Genomic DNA, 7,386 nt, shown 5'->3' on the forward strand with positions numbered 1-7,386 from the left:
GTGTAACCTTTATTTTAATACCAAGATAATGCACATAAAGCTTGTAATTACAGAGATATACCCTATTTATTCTGAGCATGTCATTTTCGAGCAGGAACCTCAAAAACGGACTCAGGGAAGAACAGGTTAAGTTAAGTGTGGCACCTTAACTTGTTATTAAATTGTTGTTTTGTTTTTCTTCTGTTCTTATTGTTGTTTGTTTTTGTAATCATAAATTCACAGTTTTACTGGACTTAATTTTCAAGCTTTTAAAACAGAAAAACAAAAGCCGGCAGACTTTAATACTCCAAACCCTGAAAAACTATCCAAAACTAGAATAAGAATGTGTATGAAAAAAAAGTTCAGTATTGGTTAATTGCAGATAAACAAGATGTTGCAATAATTAAAGCATTTAATTCTGTAACATTATTTCCTGAATTATTATTTTTCTTTTTTCAATATTATATTGAGTTCTGGATGTGAGGACTGTGGATGAGAGTATGTATTTCTGGACCCTTTTGTTGTAAAATACTATATAAAATTACCTGTATAGCATCACAGGCTTTTATAGACTACAGACAGCAGACTAAAATGAATTGCTTACAGTAATACATTGGTAATTATGATTAATTTTCTTAAGGAGTCTTTTAAGTCCTCTCAAAATAAGGACACTCATCTAATATGTTAGGCAGTATCTTCTTTATTAAAATTATACATTTTTTTGGTAAAGCTAAACCTATTTTAACCAGCAATTCTCAGTTCTTCAGTTTTAACAACACTCAAATTTCAAAAAATTCACCCACAAAAAGATAATAACAGATGTTTTTTTGAGAAGTGACCTCGGTGTAAGACCAGTCCTGACTTCACAGGAAGGATGGATTTTAAAAACAACACTTGTTACTGAACAGCCATAGCTGAGTCAGATGCCAGGGAATCTGAATTAGTCTCCTGCAACAGAACACCGTCTAGGAGCTGAGGCCGTCTTTCAGTGAAAGTCACTCTCAACAGGAATACCAGCTAAGTGATTGTACAAACATCCTTAACATCCTCCCTGGTTTCAACATTTCACTTCGCTGTTACATTTTCAGGAAAGAATGTGCATCAGAAACAGAATTTCATTGAAATTGTTAGTGATAATTGGCTGTGAAGCTGAGTTGCAATACTGTGGCTTTTTTAAATTTTCTGATGTTAAACTCAGATAAAACTGAAGTTATTCTACTTGGCCCCGAAGGCCTCCGAAACTCAATATCTAAAGATATTGTTACTCTGGATGCTGTTATGTTGTCTTCGAGCACCACAGTAAGGAATCTGGGGGTTCTTTTTTTTTGGAGACAGACAACCAATTTAGAGTCACCAATTAACACCTGCATGTGTTTGGACTGTGTGAGGAAGCCAGAGAACCCGAAGAAAACCCATGCAGACACAGGGAGAACATGCAAACTCCACACAGAAGGGCCCCAGCCGAAACCAGGAACCATCTTGCTGTGAGGCGAGAGTGCTGACCACCACACCACCGTGTCGCCCCCTTAACAATGTTGTTATTTTTAAAATGATTTTGTTCTGCTTAATGATGCTGCTATAGGCCTAGTCTGCCGGTGGATAGTCCTGTTCCTGATACTCTGAGCTTCTCTCCTCTCTGTCTGTACCATTCATTTCTCACAAATGCATGTAACTAATTCAACTTCTTCCCCGGAGTTGTTTGTGCTTTGTCGCCTCTCAGGTCTCTGCTGATCGTGGTGGTGCCTGCTGCCGTGGTCCTGAAGCGTGGATGCTTCCTGCTGCTAATATAACTATTAGTCATATATACTGTCACTTGTCTTATAAATTTAAAAATTTGTAGCCATAAAAACACCATCAATCAGCTGCTATTGCTGCTACTCATCATTGATCATGTTTGCCACCATAATTATTATCATTTTCATATTATATCACCTTAGCTGTTCTTGTTTCTACTATTCAACTTTATTAACTGCCATGACATGTAAGTCATATTCACATGACAATAGTTATTATTAGAATTACTGTTACTTTTTGGTTGCTTGCATCTCTGGAAGTGTACCTCTGTCCGTCTTTTCTCTATTTCTCTCTCCTTTCTTCCTCCCCAACCAGTGCAGACAGATGTCCGTCCTCCATAGAGCTGGGTCTGTCCCACGTTCCTGTCTGTTAAAGGGAAGGTTTTCGTTGCCACCGTACTCTACGGGGGAATTGTTGGGTCTATATAAATCATAAATAAGTCATAGAGTGTGGTCTTTACCTACTCTGTAAAGTGTCCCGAGATAACTTATGATTTGGCACTATAAATAAAATTGAAATTAATTGAATTGGCTGTAAAATGAAGTGTGTCCATGCTTTTCATTAGCTTGACACCAGCTGTCACTCTTGGTGTGACTTCAGTTTTACAGTTTGACTATAATATGAGAAGTGGTGAAAGAAGATCTCAGATATGTTACTGAATTAAAAATAGTCAATACCAGAGTGTAGAAATACTATGTTACAAGTAAAAGTAATTCAATTAAAAGTAAAAAAGAATTAGCATCAAAATATACTTAAAGCACCAAAAGTAAATGTATTCATTGTACAGAATGACATATTGTAGGGCTCTGATTCTGGTCTGCCCTGAGTCCGACTCTCCGCCGGAGCAGCAAACTAGTTGCTGCAAACTAGATGCTGCTGTTACACAGGACAGCCACCACCCTTAGGTGTATAACAGAAGAACAGCATGTGTGGACTCAGGGTTCATTTGTTGATGTTAGCGGACTCCATTTAGCTATCACTTTTGTCTGTGGGCGAGCTGAAGAGAGGTGAGGGACTCAGGAGCATGCAGAATGTCACATCCTTTGGATTTTCCCTGAAAATCCGAAACCAAAAGTCAGCCACAGGCTGTAATAAACAACCGAGAGAGACAGGGATGCACTGATTTTTAAGTGTCATAACAACCTCTTCACCCACTGATAATAAAAAAAATCGAAGAATACATGTAAAAAGACTCACACACACAACATTTAATTTGTACATCACTTTAATATAGCGGCTGGAAAAAACATTAAAGTTACTTTATATGCTGCTGGGTATCATAATTTATTTGTTGATTTTGTTTTAACTTAGTTAGGGGAAGAGCTGTCAACTGATCACCATCTGGTGATGAGTTGGGTCAGAGGATGGGGTAAGATTCTGGACAGACCAGGTAAGCCCAAACGAGTAGTGCGGGTGAACTAGGAACGTATGGAGGAGGCCCCTGTTCGAGAGATCTTCAACTCTCACATCCAGCGGACCTCCTGTGGAGGTTAGGGGCATTGAACCTGAGTGGGCAATGTTCAAAGCTTCCATTGCTGAAGCTGCAGCGGTGAGCTGGGGCCTCAAGGTCTTATGTACCTCAAGGGGCGGTAACCCTGGAACACCATGGTGGACACCGGTGGTCAGGGAAGCTGTCCAACTGAAGAAGGAGTCCTTCAGAGATAACATATCCCAGAAGGACTCCTTCGGAGGCAGTTGCAAGGTACCAACTGCTGTGTCAGTCAACCGTCCAAGCAGTTTACAGTAAGGATGGGACGCTGGTGACCTCAGCTGATGAGGTAATTGGGCGGTGGAAGGAGCACTTTGAAGAACTCCTTAATCCGACTACCATGCCCTCTTTTGTAGAGGCAGAGCTGAAGGCTGATGGTGAATCATTACCAATATATCTGGCAGAAGTCACTGACGTAGTCAAACAATTCCACAGTGGCAAAGCCCCAGGGATTGATCAGATTCATCCAGAAATGCTAAAAGCTTTGGGTTGGGAGGGGTTGTCTTTTCAACATTGCGTGGTAGTCTGGGACAGTGCCAATGGAGTGGCAGACCGGGGTGGTGGTTCCCCTGTGTAAAAAGGGGGACCAGAGGGTGTGTGCCAATTACAGTGGTATCACACTACTCAGTCTCCCTGGTAAAGTCTACTCCAAGGTGCTGGAAAAGAGGGTTCTTCCTATAGTCGAACCTCAGATTGAAGAGGAACAATCTGGATTCCGTCCTGGACGTGGAACAACGGACCAACTCTTCACTCTCACAAGGATCGTGGAGGGGACCTGGGAGTATGCCCATCCGGTCTACATGTGCTTTGTGGATCTGGAGAAGGCATATGACCGGGTCCCCCGAGAGATACTGTGGGAGGTACTGCCAGAGTATGGGGTGAGGGGGACACTTCTGTGGGCCATCCAATCTCTGTACACTCAAAGTGAGAGCTGTGTCCGGATCCTCGGTAGTAAGTCGGATTCGTTCCTGGTGGGGGTTGGCCTCCCCTGGGGGTGCCCTTTGTCCCCAATCCTGTTTGGGATTTTCATGGACAGGATATCAAGGCATAGTCATGGTGGGGAGGGTTTGCAGTTCGGTGGGCTGAGGATCTCGTCTCTGCTTTTTGCAGATGATGTGGTCCTGATGGCAACATCGGTCAGTGACCTTCAGCAGTCACTGGATCGGTTCGTAGCCGAGTGTGAAACGGCTGGGAAGAGGATCAGCACCTCTAAATCTGAGGCCATGGCTCTCAGCAGGAAACCAGTGGATTGCTTACTAGGTAGGGAACTTGTTCACAAGTGAGGGGACGATGGAACATGAGTTTGGCCGGAGAATCTGAGCAGCAGTGGCTGTATTGAAGTCTCTCAACCGCACCGTTGTGACGAAAAGAGAGCTGAGCCAGAAGGCAAAGCTCTCGATCTACCAGTCTATACTCGATCCTACCCTCACCTATGGTCATGAAAGCTATGTCATGACCGAAAGAATGTGGTCGCGGGCACAAGTGGCCGAAATAGGTTTTCTCAGGAGGGTGGCTGGAGTCTCCCTTAGAGATAGGATGAGAAGTTCCGCCATCCATGAGGAACTCGGAGTAGAGCCGCTGCTCCTTTGCGTTGAAAGGAGCCAGTTGAGGTGGTTCAGGCATCTAGTACGGATGCCCCCTGGGCGCCTCCCTAGGGAGGTGTTCCAGGCACGTCCAGCTGGGAGGAGACCTCGGGGAAGACCCAGGACTAGGTGGAGAGATTATATCTCCACACTGGCCTGGGAACGCCTCAGGATGTGGCCCAGGAAAGGGAAGTTTGGGGTCCCCTGCTAGAGCTGCTGCCCCCACGACCCGACCCTGGATAAGCGGTTGAAGATGAGTGAGTGATTTTGTATAAATATTCCAAATTCGCAAAGTTACTAGTAACTAAGGTTATCAGATATATACCTAGTGGAGTAGAAGTATAGAATACAATAGTATACAATGGAGATACCCAAGTACCTCAAGTACACTTAATCAAGCATTAAACTTGTTACATTCCACCACTCGAAATGAGCAAGCCTGAAGGTTCATGTTACTGTATTACTATTATTCCAGTTTACTCTCCTTCATAAATCTCATTTGTTTATATATGTTTTGATCAATAGATGCGATAATGATTATATGTTAAATATGTCAATTAACCCTCAATAAAATATGATTTTTATCTGGAAACAATTAGGCTTTAATGGAAATAAATGGCAGAAGTTTGCATTAACACTGGTCTTAATGTCTGCAGCAACACAGCAGCTCCTCACTTTTTCCGCACTAAGGCTGTTACCACAGACAGTTCCACGGGGAGCTGACCTCAGGGACACAGAGCTAACTATATAATGCTGTACACTAAGCTTGCATGCTAATGTGCTATTTGAGGCACATTTCTTTGTCAACACACTGACGTTAACCCTGAGATTAAGGCCAGAGCTGAAAATAGATGCCACTGTGATTAGGAATAGACTGCGAGGCTCAGGTGCTGCGGGCATTAAGGAAGACTGAGATGAGCGGTTGCTCCCTGTCACCTGATCTAAAGGGTTTAAATGATTTCAGTTAATTAGCAAATTTAATCTTCCTTTTTTCCACAAAAACTGAAGAATCAGATGGAATAATCAAACATTTACTTCAATGAGTTGAATTACATTCTTGTTAATAGCAGCAGTTGAGTATCAGCCTGCACGGTAACATTAAAAAATTATATTATTCAAAGGTTATATTGAAAAGTTCAACATTTGAGGGCTTCCGGGGTTGAGTCGCACTTACTGTTCACAACATTAACCACGTGTTTCCCGTGTTTACAACAGCAACAGAAGTGACGTCATGCAGGGCCGCACAAGTAGGTCCGGGGTAATTTGTGAATTTGCTTAGCAAAGACTCCCAGAAGAGAGCAGGGTCCCCTGCGACAAAATGCTTGCAACCCCCCCCCTTGAGACACTTCTCAAAGAAATGGCCTAAAATAAGAAAGACATTTGTGCCAATTACAGCTGACAGTTACAGCTGACTTGAAAAATGAAATCTTTATGAATTATGAAGAAGGACACACAGACAGCAATGGTGGCAATCAGAGCTGAAATGCTAGTGAACGGCAAGACCATTATAGAAGTGGAAAAAGGCAGCCACGCAGCACTCCAAGGACATGTCCCAGCTGCTAGACTGTCGGACAAGTGTGAGGACTTGGAGGGGTGTTCTCATAGGAACATCAGCATAATAGGAGTCCCAGAGTTAAAGGGTGGCCCCCCACCCTGAGGCTCCACTATTATCAAGCCGTGGAGGATTCTAAAATACCAGGGGAAGCGAATTTAGCCCTTTCCCAACTATCCACCAACCATGCTGAGGTGCAGGAGGGAGATAATGGTTAATAAGCCGTCAGTTGCACCCAGCAAGGCTCATCATAACCTATAGCAGCGAGAAATACTCTTTCACAGACTGCCAGATGTGGCGACGCGAGGAGATGATTTTTAGTTTACAGTAAGGTGTTTAGAACATCAAATAATTGTTGCCAGACAACGCCACCCTGGGAGTTTCACCCAGGGACTTTAAGTGAACTAACTTGAAATGGGAAGGCATTCAGGTCCGTAACAAAATGAGGCAGAGACAGTAGTTCACTGATACAAAAATATTATTTTATTATTATTCTGTTATTTAAAAAGGGTTAAACGAAATCATTCACTATGGGGAAATTAAATGAAACCAATCGGGGCTGAGACCTACTAGTGAAAGATTGGGTCAACAAAACGGGGATACCAGGAACACCACACGTGCAGCAAAATAAGGATAAAGTGAATACTCAGCCAGTGAAGACAACACAAAAAAAGGGAAGGGCACCACCACCAGACACCAATCCACCACCGTAGGCTCAGCACCTGAAAGGGGGGGGGGGCACCAGAGAAACAGTTTAGGGACAGAGAAAACAATATAATAGCTATTAAGATAAGAAATGAATAAACTTGGATTTACAATATATACACACAATAATTAGGCACAATAGCAAATCAAATTGCTTACCCAAAATATACAAAATCACAACCCTCAAAAAGAAATAATGACTAACCAAATCTATGGGTTGCAAAAGAAAAGAAAATGATAATAATGAACATACAGCAAACAACTACTAAACAAACACAAGATAA

This window comes from Echiichthys vipera, assembly GCF_963691815.1.
Source record: "Echiichthys vipera genome assembly, chromosome: 2".
Classification (NCBI taxonomy): domain Eukaryota; kingdom Metazoa; phylum Chordata; class Actinopteri; order Perciformes; family Trachinidae; genus Echiichthys; species Echiichthys vipera.